Source organism: Ambystoma mexicanum, chromosome 2q (assembly GCF_040938575.1).
Source record: "Ambystoma mexicanum isolate Mex_15411 chromosome 2q, UKY_AmexF1_1, whole genome shotgun sequence".
Taxonomy (NCBI): Eukaryota; Metazoa; Chordata; class Amphibia; order Caudata; family Ambystomatidae; genus Ambystoma; species Ambystoma mexicanum.
The window spans coordinates 285,775,257-285,788,665 of record NC_090924.1 but is presented as its reverse complement, the minus strand read 5'-3'; positions in this window follow the sequence as shown (position 1 = coordinate 285,788,665).

Here is a 13,409-nt window from a genome sequence, read left to right as displayed (position 1 = left end):
AGGTGAGTGAAGCGCGGCGCTGCAGCGAGCTACGCGGTGCTTTTAAATGGAAGTCTTCCTTCAGGAATGCTGGCGTGAAAATTCCGGATGCAGGTAAGAAGGTTGAATAAGTTCTTGGTTTTCACCTTTCTCTTCTCTTCTTTCCTTACAGGTGTTCCAGGTTCGAGGCGGGCGTGGCTGGAGTCCAGGTGCAGGAGCAGACATGGTGAGCGTTCAGCTGCTGGGATGCAGAACAACGCGAAGCACCTGTGGCTGTCCGGGCGTGGCTTAAATAGCCTTGGAAGAAGTTCCAGGTGAGTATTCTTCCACAGCCCCACCCAAGTAACAAAATAGTTCCTTCAGAAAAATAGTCCCTCCTAAGCCTCATTTGGCTTGGTTCTTCATGCAGCATGGTCTGCATCAGGTGAGTGTGCAGCATGGTCTGCTTCAGGTAAGTGCACCAAACACTTCCCCTTATGAGCCTGGTGCCTATGGCGCCAGGACTGATGTCCAACATGAGCCTGGCTCCAACAGCGCCAGGACAGAGTCCAAAGAGCCCCTATAAAGGGCCGCTGGGCTTTTACCCGGGGGCGTGATGCCTGCTCCCGGGGGTGCTGGGCCTGGCCTGGTGCTCCGGGGGTAGGCATCATGACAATATCTCTGAAAATGTTTTGTTACTAGTTTATATCTCTCCGCCTACTGTACCCTGATCACTGATTTTTAATGGCATTCCCATTTATTTTGGGATGTTTCTTTCCCATGTGTTGCCTGTGTAAAAATCGAATTTCATTTGTTTGCCAGACAGTCTGTTTTGAAGCCCTATTTGTCTCTCAGTGTAAGCAGCCCAAAGTACCCTTGTGTGCTGTTCCATAGCAGTAGTATTAAATCATTGAAACCCTATTGTTCCATTGTCACGGGTTTGGGGGGGGGGGCTTAATCTTCCTGCCATCATTTGAGTTAAATTGTTTGGCATTTATTTTCATAACACAAAATCGGTGTGGCATTGCAGTATCTCCTAACCTGGTTACTTTCTAGAGGTCTGTGCATTTGTGTTGCCACAACATTAGTAGATGCTGTCATCTTTTAGTTCTGATTGGATATTAAAATAATAAATGTAGAAATTATTGATTGACAACACACCAGCCTGCTTCCTGGTCTATTGGGAAAAGGGGTGCTGGTGGAGGTTGGGTGCAAGACGGTTGCCTCCTCAAAAATAATTCTGTGTAATCATAAAAATCATTTTATGGTGCGCCACCTTCATTTGCAAGGGAAGATATCCCTGACTTGCTAGTGCTGCATAATATTCTGTGACAAGCGAAGTAAAAACATATTAAAAAACACAACATTGCACTTGTCAAACTAATGAAACAATCTCTGTGGAAATGAGGGGTGATGAGGATGGGATGGGATATGGCCACAGAAAGCCACAAAATGGGTGGTTTTGCACCTTCAAGTTCGCAAGCAGTTCAGGACAGCCCTGCAATGTTCGTAAACAACTTAGATGTTCAGGGGCATCCATACTTATTTTTTGCCCTACAGGGCTGGTGAAAAGCAGTTTTTGGATGGCGTATAACTTTGGCACCCTGAATGAAACCGCATGACATTTTGTGATGTCATTTCAGATCTGACTTGAATGGTTCTACAAAGTATGCTCCTGTTTTGCCAAGAGAGAATACAATTAGAGGGGTGTCCAAAAATATTTGAAAAGCCTATACATTTTGTGCCATTTCACAAATCTGCACACAAATTTGCAAAAACATGTATGACCCAGATTTGAATGTCTTTGCAAAATTTGGTGGGATTTTGTGAAGAGGGGGCAGAATTAGAGGGGGTTTGAACATTATTTGATGGCTAATAACATTGTTGCTGTTTGACGAATGTGTCCCAAAGATTTTAGTAAGATTATACACCCAACCTTGAATGTTTATGCAAAGTCTGAATGGATTTTCTTGAATGGCAGCTAGGTTATATGACTATTTTAGGTACATACATTCTGACACTTTTTAACAAATAAAACATGGACAGATCTACAGCAAGGTCGTGCAAGGAGCATTGGCAAGGACCTGAAAACATGGTTTTGCAAAAAATAGTGATAAACTTTTGGTGACTGAAGTATATATCCTTTGGCCATGGGCAGTGGCCAGACTGAATGAGTCATGGACTGTGGCCATGGGCAGTGGCCAGATTGTCTGAGTCATGACCCGAGGGCATGACTCAGACAATCTGGCTAATGGTAATCTGGTAATGGGCATGGCCACCAGGGAATAGCACGGGGGTTAAAGTGGGTGTGGACACCAGGGAATGGCTATGTGGTAACATTTTTCAAAATCGGGATAGGTTTGAATGGGAATTTCTTTTTTGTCTGTGGCAAAAAATCCTGCCCATGGCTACAGCTCATAGTGCTGCACAGGATTGCATCAACAGATCAACATGACTACTGCTACATACCCTCTGAGACACTTCTTATCAGCAGATAACTACTGAGAACGCCGAACCAGGTGCCCATGTGGCCAAGCCACCCCTTCAAATCATTAACACCTTTTATTTGCGACCATACCTAGACACAATATTGGGATTGCATGCTGAACTCATTTCCACAACCTCGCAGCAATGACTGGCCCACAATACACAGAAATTGAGAAAGACCCTGAGAGTCGAAATGCATGCCGGCTGACTTCTAACAATAATTATAGCAACAACAATGGTTTTCAAGACTGCTTTATTACGACAATAGTTACTTATTGAATAACCCAGCACTAAGGTGAACAGAACTCACTATCCTATTAGAAACCTTACACTTGAAGAAGGAAGGGCACCTCCCAAAAATAACCCCGTCACTAGCAGCAGGGTAATCCGTTTGAAGTACTAGATGAAGTGCAGTGATATATATACCCATTCTACCGCTCTGCAATAACTTGATAATTGTGAACTCTGATTTGATCATTGGGGCTTGTAGCTTAGCCGAAGCCCAAGGTTTGAATGGAAAAAAACTTTTTTGCTTGAGGCTACAGCCTGAACTGCTGTACTGAATTGCAACACACCTGCGCAAGCAGCATCAGTAAGGAAATGAACGCATGTTTTTGGAAATCTGTTTTGTGTTTTATTTTTCCAAAGTGTCCAAATGTAAGCACAAAACATAGTGATGTGAGTTTGGTGTATGGACAATGGGCGTAGCCCTCGGCAAGGACAAATGCCTACTCTGATTTACTTGTTGGGGCATGCGGCATGGCCGAAGCTCAGGGTTTAAATGGGAAACTAAATTCTATGTGCGGCTGCTGCCCAGAATGCTGGACAGGATTGCAAAAAACCTGTACAAGGAGCATTAGCAATGACCTGAAAGGATGTTTTTTGCAATTCTGTCCTGTGTTTAACTTTTTTGAAAGTGTCAAAACGTAAGTACAATAAATAGTGATATAATGTTTCTGCTGTGGGCAGTGGAACTGGCACTCAGCATGGACAAATGTCTACTCTGATTTGCCTATGGGGTTATCGGGCATGGCCAAAGCCAATGCCCCATGGATTGTGGACACTGACCCTTCAAGACATGAGCACTGGCCATTGGTTACATTATGAGGGTATAGTGGACTCCGTACTAGAATGCTGGGTAGGTGCAGTGGATAACACGGGTGTTTGGTGGGGCTGGGGTCATGGTCGAGCCTCATGCTCTAGACAATTGAGCAATGACTTGCATCCCCAGCATGCGTTGCTGATAACGATACACATAAGTATGCATTGCAAAATATAGGTTTGTTAAAGGAGGTTTGTAGTTGTTTAATATATGTTAAAAGAGGGGCTATTAATAACTTATATATAGAGATGTAACATTATGAGACATTTTCACTTATGAAAACCTATTCAATTGACCAAAAAAAACGTTGTTAAAAAGGACATTACAGTTATGATGTCCCGAACCGTTGGCACTCCTGTCTCTCAGCAGTTAGCTAGTGGCCTCCCACCTTGGCATCCTTTGACACTTTCCTCCTGGGCACCCATGAGAACTTGTTCATCCGTACTGCCCATTTTGTTTATGGAGTTCTCTCACTGCACCATACATATGCACATGTATATGAGCACTATGTTTACTTTTTTGGTATAAGTATGGGAAATGCAGATGCAAAGGATTTATAGAACACTGTTCAGTGGCATTTGCTGGGTGAAAGTGTAATATGTTGATAGCATGTATGTAGAGTTCAAAAGCCTTTTTTATTGCTAGCAAGGTAGTTTGTGGGATTATTGGTTGAGGAAGATGAGGTAGAGTTAGACAGCCTACTACTTCCTAAGAAAGGAACAGCCTTTCTGAGATAATTATGGTGGTTGGATTTGGGGTGGTGGTGCATGAAGTACTGTCCAGGTAGTCTGCGACTGAGTGCAGTGCATTTCACTTTGGTAGCATTAGCCTTTGGTACATTCCCAACTTTGGTACAGAACTGCCACACCGATGATTCTCTCTGGGTGCTAGATGTAGGCACTTCATCTACCTAATTTTCCCATTCCTCTTCATTGTCTTTTGCAGACTTGTGCTTCTTTCGTTGTGTAGGTCCTCCAGCTGGCGGTGGTGATGGCTCTTGGGGCGGAGAGATGGCAATATCTGATGTGATTTTTAAGATAAATAGCAGTTTTGCTAATATTCTTCCAAGTATGTGCTGTGTGCTAGATTGTTAATGGACAATGAGTAAGAATAGGTGTAGATGAGCTGGAAAATGCAGTTCTGAACTATTTGTGAAGCACAGAGTAGTTTGTAAAGTGCAGATGCGAACACGTCATAATGTTGTGTGTGTGGTCACGTGACACTGTCTGGAAAGTCTGCAACTACGCCAGTAAATTGTGATGTCATCTTTGATGTCCTGGGTGTTAGTCTCAGCAGTGCACAGTGGTGGCACGAGTTATGGTTGCTTAGCTTACTGTAATAGGCAGATTATTTTATTTATTCCGTTTTACTTGTGACCAAAACGTCCCATTAACAAAATGTTTCACTGAATTTCATAGGTTTTTATTAGGTTAGGTTAGAAATGTTTATAGCGCATATCCATAGGAACAAGCAGCAAGCTGCATCTAGGTGCAGATCAAGTCAGAATAGAATACCTACGTAGTGAGACCCCACACATTTATATGAACAGATACGTTTTCAATTTCTTCCTGAAGACGACCATAGACTCAATCTGTCCAAGATAAGGAGGAAGGGAGTTGCAGGCCTGAGGGCCGGCCACCCAACAATGTCTATCACCCGATATAGATTTAGATGAGGGAATCATCAATAAGCCCTGATCTAAAGATCACAAACACTGTGGAGGTTTATAGATCTTAATTTTGGATGACAAATACACTGGTGCCACTTCATGAATGCATCTGAACACAAAACACAGATTAGTTCAGCTTAACCATAACGTCCCTTTAACAATGTTTTTTTCACTGAATTCCATAGTTTTTTTTGTGCAACTTAACCATAATGTTCCTTTAACAAAGTTGTTTCACTAAATTTAATAGGTTTTTACCAGTGCACCCTTAATTTGCTACAAGTTCCTTATATTATACTCACCCCCAGTGTAACAGATGTACAGTCCACTGACAGTGCAATAGTCCGCGGACAGAAGGTAGCATTCACAAAGCCCAGAAGCACAGGGCAGAACAGAAAATGTTCTACCCATCACCCAACAAACACACACACATAAAACAACATTACTTATATTTACTGCACCCAAATGCACCTTTTTGTACAAATCATCACTTCAAAATATACAAATTATTTTTTTCATTTATCACACAATATAATGGAATGCACCAGGGACAAACCAAAACGATGCACCTCATATTATCACTTCAATGCAACTCTTCACACAAACTCACTTACACCAGGTTCTTATTCCAAAACAATCTGTCACCAAATGGTAAGTACACTCGGGCCAATTCATAGAATCAGGCGCAGATGTAGCGCACGCGGCTGGTGCAGAGATGAAGCGTGCGCCAGCGTGCCCCAGCCGCGTGCCCCAAACAGAATGAAGGCGCACCATGTATTCATGGATTTCCCTAGCTATTTTCAGCCGTGGTGCAGCAAGCAACTAGCAGCGCCAGTTATGCCCCCAAGAACGCCCCTTGCGCCAGAAAAAGCCATAGAAATCCCCAATATGGCGCAAAGGGGCGCACTAACACTTGACCAGCTTACAGCCCCCCTACACTGTAATCGCATGAAAATTATGCATATTCCGCTCGCGGCAGCCAAAACGCGTTAAAATTTACTCACGCACCCCCTTGAAAATGCGTACCCCGGTCGCGCAGTCCAATCACGTGATTGGTGCACTTGCGTACCCCTGAATACCTGTAACCCACTCGTGCCAGCCTAATCGTGTGAAGAGCGCACTTGCGCACCTCTGAATATGCGTACCCTGCTCGCGCCAGCCAAATTGTGTGATTAGCGCACTGGCGTACCCATGAATACACGTACCCCACTCGTGCCAGCCTAATCGCATGAAGAACGCACTCGCGCATCCTTGAATACGTGTATCCGGCTTGTGGGAGCCAAAATACGTGGAAATATCCCAGCGCACCCCCTTGAATACACCTACCATGCACACGCCAGCCAAAACTGCCAAATGCATGAAAATCTATTCACGCATCCGCTTGAATACATGTACCTCGCTCACGGCAGCCAAAATGCATGAAAATGTATTTACGCACCCCCTTGAATAAGCGTACCCCACTTGCGCCAGCCAAAACACGTGAAAATCTCACCATGCACCCCCTTGAATATGCGTACCCCACTTGCTGCAGCCAAAATGCATGCATGAAAATCTACTCACGCAACCCCTTGAATACATGTACCCCACTCACGGCAGCAAAACACATGAAAACGTACTTGCGCACTCCCTTGAATACGCATACCCCGCTCGCGCCATCCAAAACGCATGAAAATCTCCCTGCGCATCTCCTTGAATACTCACGGCAGCCAAAACGCATGAAAATGTACTTGCGCACCCCCTTGAATACGCGTACCCCGCTCGCTGCAGCCAAAATGCATGAACATCTACTCACGCACCCCCTTGAATACATGTACCCCGCTCACGGCAGCCAAAACACGTGAAAATGTACTTGCGCACCCCCTTGAATATGCATACCCCGCTCGCGCCAGCCAAAATGCGTGAAAATCTCCCTGCGCACCCCCTTGAATACCCACGGCAGCCAAAACGCATGAAAATGTACTCACGCACCCCCTTGAATACACGTATCCCGCTTGCACCAGCCAAAACGCCTGAAAATCTCACAGCGCACCCCCTTGAATACGCATACCCTGCTCGCTGCAGCCAAAATACATGAAAATCTACTCACTCACCCCCTTGAATACGCGTACCCTGCTCACGCCTTCCAAATCGAATGAAAAAGGCCTAGCGTAACCCCGCAAATAAGCTTACCCTGCACGACCAGCCAAATCATGTGAAAATCTCCTTGCGCACCCCCTTCAATACGCATACCCCGCCTCCACCAGCCAAGTTGCGTGTGGTGACAGGTGTCAGGGTGTCCCCCCCTGTGGTGTGGGCTGCCTGTGGGGCATGGTCAGGGGTGCTGGGTGGTCCCCTGTCCTGTGTGCTGCCTGCAGGGCATGGTCACGGGTGATGGGTGGTCCCCTGTGGTGTGGGCTGCCTGCGGGGCATGGTCAGGTGTGATGGGTGGTGCCCTGTGCTGTGTGCTGCCTGCAGGGCATGGTCACGGGTGATGGGTGGTCCCCTGTGGTGTGGGCTGCCTGCGGGGCATGGTCACGGGTGATGGGCTGCCTGCAGGGCATGCTCAGGGGTGATAGGTGGTCCCCTGTGTTGTGGGCTGCCTGCGGAGCATGGTCACAGGTGATGGGCTGCCTGCGGGGCATGGTCAGGGGTGATGGATGGTCACCTGTGGTGTGGGCTGCCTGTGGGCCATGGTCACAGGTGATAGGCTGCCTGTGGGGCCTGGTCAGGGGGGATCGGTTGTCCCCTGTGGTGTGGGCTGCCTGCAGAGCATGGTCATAGGTGATGGGCTACCTGCGGGGCATGGTCAGGGGGGATGGATGGTCCCCTGTGGTGTTGGCTGCCTGCGGGGCATGGTCACGAGTGATGGGCTGCCTGTGGGGCATGGTCAGGGGGATGGGTGGTCCCCTGTGGTGTGGGCTGTCTGCGAGACATGGTCACGGGTGATGGGCTGCCTGCGGGGCATGGTCAGGGGGGATGGGTGGTCCCCTGTGGTGTGAGCTGCCTGCAGGGCATGGTCCTGGGTGATGGGTGGTCCTTGTGGTGTGGGCTGCCTGCGGGGCATGGTCAGGGGTGATGGGTGGTACCCTGTGGTGTGGGTTGCCTGCGGGGCATGGTCACGGGTGATGGGCTGCCTGCAGGGCATGTTCAGGGGTGATGGGTGGACCCCTGTGGTGTGGGCTGCCTGCGGGGCATGGTCAGAGGTGATGGGTGGTCCCATGTGGTGTGCGCTGCCTGTGGGACATGGTCACGGGTGATGGGCTGCCTGCAGGGCATAGTCAGGGGGGATGGGTGGTCCCCTTTGGTGTGGGCAGCCTGCGGGGCATGGTCAGGGGGATGGATGGTCCCCTGTGGTGTGGGCTGCCTGCGGGGCATGGTCACGTGTGATGGGGGGTCCCTTGTGGTGTGGGCTATGTGAGGCATGGGTAGGGGGGGAGGGGCCACCCCACAGGAAACTCACGTGGAAAGCCCAATCGCGTACCCCTGAATACACGTAACCTGCTCGCCCCAGACTAATCGCGTGAAGGGCGCACTTGTTTACCCCTGAATACGCGTAGCTCGCTCACGGCAGCCAAAATGCATGAAAATCTACTTGTGCATCCCCTTATATATGCGTACAACGCTCGCACCTGCTCAGACAAAAGCAAGTGTACACCATGCATGACCATGACGGTGACTTCAGCATCCATGTCTCCCACCCCTAACATGGCCAAGTCCAGACACAGGCATGCAAACATGTGTGCGTCATCACATGCTGGTGCACATCATGCATTGCAACACAGACACCATTGACGTGCACCATGCTTGAGTGGACTCACATGCAGCACTGTCATGGCCCTGCACACAGACATACAGACATGGGGCATGCTAGACATGAGGCCAAGGTGCACACTCCGGCCACACCTCAACATGCAGTACGCTGGACAAGAACACATGGACACTTACCACTCAACTCCAGACGGGTCTACAACTCGAAGACTTGGTGTGGTGGTGAAGCGCTGGGTGTGTGCTCTCCAGGACCCACATCTGGATGTTGGTCAACTGGTCCAGGCGCCCCACTTCTCAAATGAGCTGCAACGAGGCGCTGGGCCTTGCTGTGGGTCCTGGACCCGAAGTCTTCCCAGCGCTTCAGGACATGCTTGTAGCCACAGGATGCCACCCCCTCCACGTTGATGGCATCCACGATGTCCAACCAGATCCTCCTCTGTCCTTCCTTGTCGAGGTGCAATGTTGAAAAGAGGGCATCATCATCCACCAGGATGTCAACTTCATTTTCAGTGAAGCTGACAGCACTCTGCCTCTCTGCCAGGGGGTGGCCACTGGCCCCGGATGGTGTTTGTTCCGACATGGCAACCCCTGAGTCAGGTGTGGGTAGGCAACTGGTTCCTGGGGCTGGGATGTGGAGCGATGGTACACCAGTCAGGAGTCTTCTGGGTCAGCAGAGGTGGTCTCAGGAACAGGATCCCTGGCAATGGCTTCTGTGCAGGTACCAAATTGTAGGGCATGTTGGCAGAAGGCAGGCTGGCAGCAGCAGATAGCTCATAGGAAGCTGCTTGTGGCTATGGGGGGCAGGTAAATGGCCTTCTGGGCAGGAGCATGGTTTTCCGTGTGTTGTCGCGTGGCCATCTTGATGCAGAGTGAGTCCGCATGTGAAAAAACAGCACGTGAGAGTGTAATTCGAGGAAAGGGCCTTAGCATGTAATCGCGTAAGTGATGTGACGTGCACGGGTGTTGACTTCAGCAGGAGTTAAAGGTCCGCGTGGGTAAGCAGTTCGCTGTACGTGCTTTTCGTGGAGACTGACCACATGTGTTTCCGCTTCTTGTGCGTTGACAGGCAATAAATTCACAACTCTTAAAGTTCGTACTTCTTGTTTTGGCGGGGGAGTTGCCTACGTGCACAAGCGCGTATGTTTTTCTTTTCCACGCAAGGCAGACGGTGAGTCGCGCATGCTTATTTTTACCACTGTGGTTGCCCCTTTGTGTTGTGCACCCATTTTTTAGGTCAGAGTAGCCCGCGTGTTCCACGCGTATGTATTTTTTGTGTCCCTGGGTGCCAAGGCATACTGTGGGAGGTTTATTCCATGCACGTGGGCTACCGGGGGTTGCATGCATGTTTATTATTATTTTTTGATGTGCCTGAGCGTTGTGTGACCCGTCTTTTCTCACCAGGGGTCACAGACAGCCTTGCAGGAGCACAGGGGTGCATCTAACATCACATACCCTGCCACCTTCACACCAATTGCCCAGGACAATTGTTTTGTGCACCTCCCATTGGCAATATACCATCTGTGCCATGGTTGGGAGGCTACCAAAGGAAAGGGCAGCAAAGATGGGTGACCTACCCGTGGTGGGTGTGGTGGGGCACGTGGACGGGGTTGCCAGGGAGTCCAGGGAGTCCAGGGAGGCCAAGGTGGATGTGGAGGGGGACGTGGCCAGGGTGTTCCACCACAGCATGATGTCCAGCAACTTGCTGGGACAGCCATGCCACCACCCCAAGTGGCTCAGGGAGATGCTGCTGCTGCAGTCATCCCGGCGCACATCTGCTGGCAAAGGCCTCCAGGTGGTGGAAGCTGCAGGTGCAGCTCTGGCAACCACCACCCAGGCTTGGGGTCAGCCAGCGCAGGCTGCCTTGGCACAGGACTCACAGGCAGATTTTCAGGTGAGGAAGGCCAAGCCACGTGTGTCCAAGGTAGCTGTGACCAATGTACATGTATCTGGGGCAGTGTTGACATCTGCTGCCCCAAGCAGCCAGGTGGTGGGAGATGCATGGGCAGATGCTGCCAACACCACCCCGGCAGTGAGTCTGCCAGCCAGGAATGTGTCGGTCACAGCCCTTGACACTGAGACAGTTGTGCTGCTGGTTCCTGGCAACAGCACCCAGCAGCCAATCACATAATTCAGGCCTTCCGTCCTCATGCGAATTCCTACTCCCATTGGCTACTCCACCATCGCCACTGCCCCTACTGACCAGAGCGGCATTTACCTCTCAGGGTCAGCACAACCGGCTAAGAGGAGGAAGTGTGCGTCTGCGTAAGAGGCTGGGACCCAGACACGGCTCTGGCCTCCGGCACAGCAAGGAAGAAGCCTTTCAATAAGCAGGAAATGGACTTCCATGTGGACTGCATGTCGGCACATGACCGCGATATGCTGGTGGGCTCAGGTTGCCATACTACATTTTCCCAGCGTCAGGTCCACTGGCAGTACATTGCAGATAGTCTGAGTGCCATGGGATGTGAGAGGCCCATAGCTCAGCATTGCTACAAGCGTTGGACTGACCTCCGACGCTGTGCAAAACAAACGTGGGCATCTGATTACTCCCTGACTCTGGTGACTGGGAGTGAGCCACCACCAGAGGAGGATGAACTCACTCCGCACAAGGAAACCGCTGCAGAGTTCATCGATCAGGGATTTATCGAGGGAGTGAGAGAGATGCCGGATTATGACGCAACTTCCGGTGAGTCTTGATGTGTGTGTGTCCAGCCCATGTGTGTTTTGCTTGTGTGATGTGTTGTGATTGACTGCCAGTTCAGGATATGTATTCATGAGTGCCATGTGTGATACATGCAATGCTTTACTGATGCGTGCTTGTCATCATGCAGTCTGCATGCAGGCCATGTGCTGCACACAGGGGCAGTACTCATCACCACACATGCACCCTACTTACATGCAAGTCACTCGGCAGCCTCTCCTGTCCATGTACAACCTCACTGATATGTTTGCATGTAGCCTGTGGTGTAGTTCCACCCAACACTCAGCCTATGTCATCACATGACTGACGGCTATGTGAGGTCACCCTGCAAGCTGCTCCTCCTCATGGGCATGCTTCCTTGCCTCTCTACCACCCTGCAGCTCACTGTCTCCATGGTACTGGTGGTTTCCATGTTGGACTACTGCAATGGCCTGTTCCCCTTTCCTGTGTATTTGCACACTTCCCTGTGCAACCCTGCCATCCCTGTTCTGTGGGGTACATCCTTTGTCCTTGATGAAGGGTTTCTCACTTGGACCATGCAGATCGCACAGGTTCAGTGTGCACACGAGTGTTCATTCATGGACCATTGCATTCCCTGCCAGCCCCTATGGGTCTACATTGTACCACATTTCCAGTATTTTATCTGTCTCATGGTATTTGATCATCCTTATCATGCTCACTCAGGGTCACTTCATCATCATGCACATGTTTATGGTGTCCTTGTCTGTGTCGAGCACAGGCCTCCCTCTGTTACAGCCACCCTGCCTCCAGGCAAGTGGTGTTGTGGCTTCTGCCTGCATAGATGTACTTGTGATGGTTCCTCATGTGTCCTGCTTTCTGTCGCTCTCTCATCTGCTGAAGTCTCAGTTGTCTCAGATGATGCAATTGACACCTGAAAGCACTGTGTGCAACTTCACAGTACTGTGATCAGCCATTCAGAGCCATGCACTGGCTCCCTGCCATTCCTTGGGCTGGAGGGGTGGGGGGTTGCTCTGCATCCCTACAACCCAGTGCCAACAGTTTGCACATGATGACTGCACTTTCCCTTACAGTGCTGTCATGTCACAAGATTTACATCACTACATTTTTGGTTCTGTTGATAGTTGAGGATGTATACATGTGCTGCACTGCACCCACAAACTTCTAAGCCATGTTTCCCCCTGCAACATGCCTATTCACTTGTGTGTTGTCAACGTGACCTGCCATGTATGTATCCATGTGCCTCCCTTCACTGTATTTCAAAGCACTTGCGTTGTTGCATCCTGTGACACATGTGCTTTTATTGATATTTATATTCCTGTAGTGCATGTTGACATGCATTTTACATGTGTCATGGACACTTCTGTTTTAATTACTGCTGTGGCTATTTGGGAATTGTGCCATGGCTATGCTACGTGACATCTCTTTGTTGACATAGGTAATTTGCGGCTGAGATATATGCCTGGCAAAGGTTGTGTGTGATGCAGTTGATATGCAACATGCAGTATATGTGTGGGTTTCGCATTTGACATGCATCCATGTCTGCTTTCAGGGTCCCCTTCCATTTCATCGCCACTGCATGCATGCCAGAGTTTGTGTCTTGTGTGACATGGCTGCCTCATGTGTTGGCCCTCAATATTGTGTTGTCTATGTGTGTGGTATGTGCTGATGACATGTGTGCTCATGTGTTATTTTTTTGTTACAGGTAATGATGCACCGGAAGCAGTGGAGGAGGAGATGGCAGACAGGGTGAAGGGTTAAGGTCACCA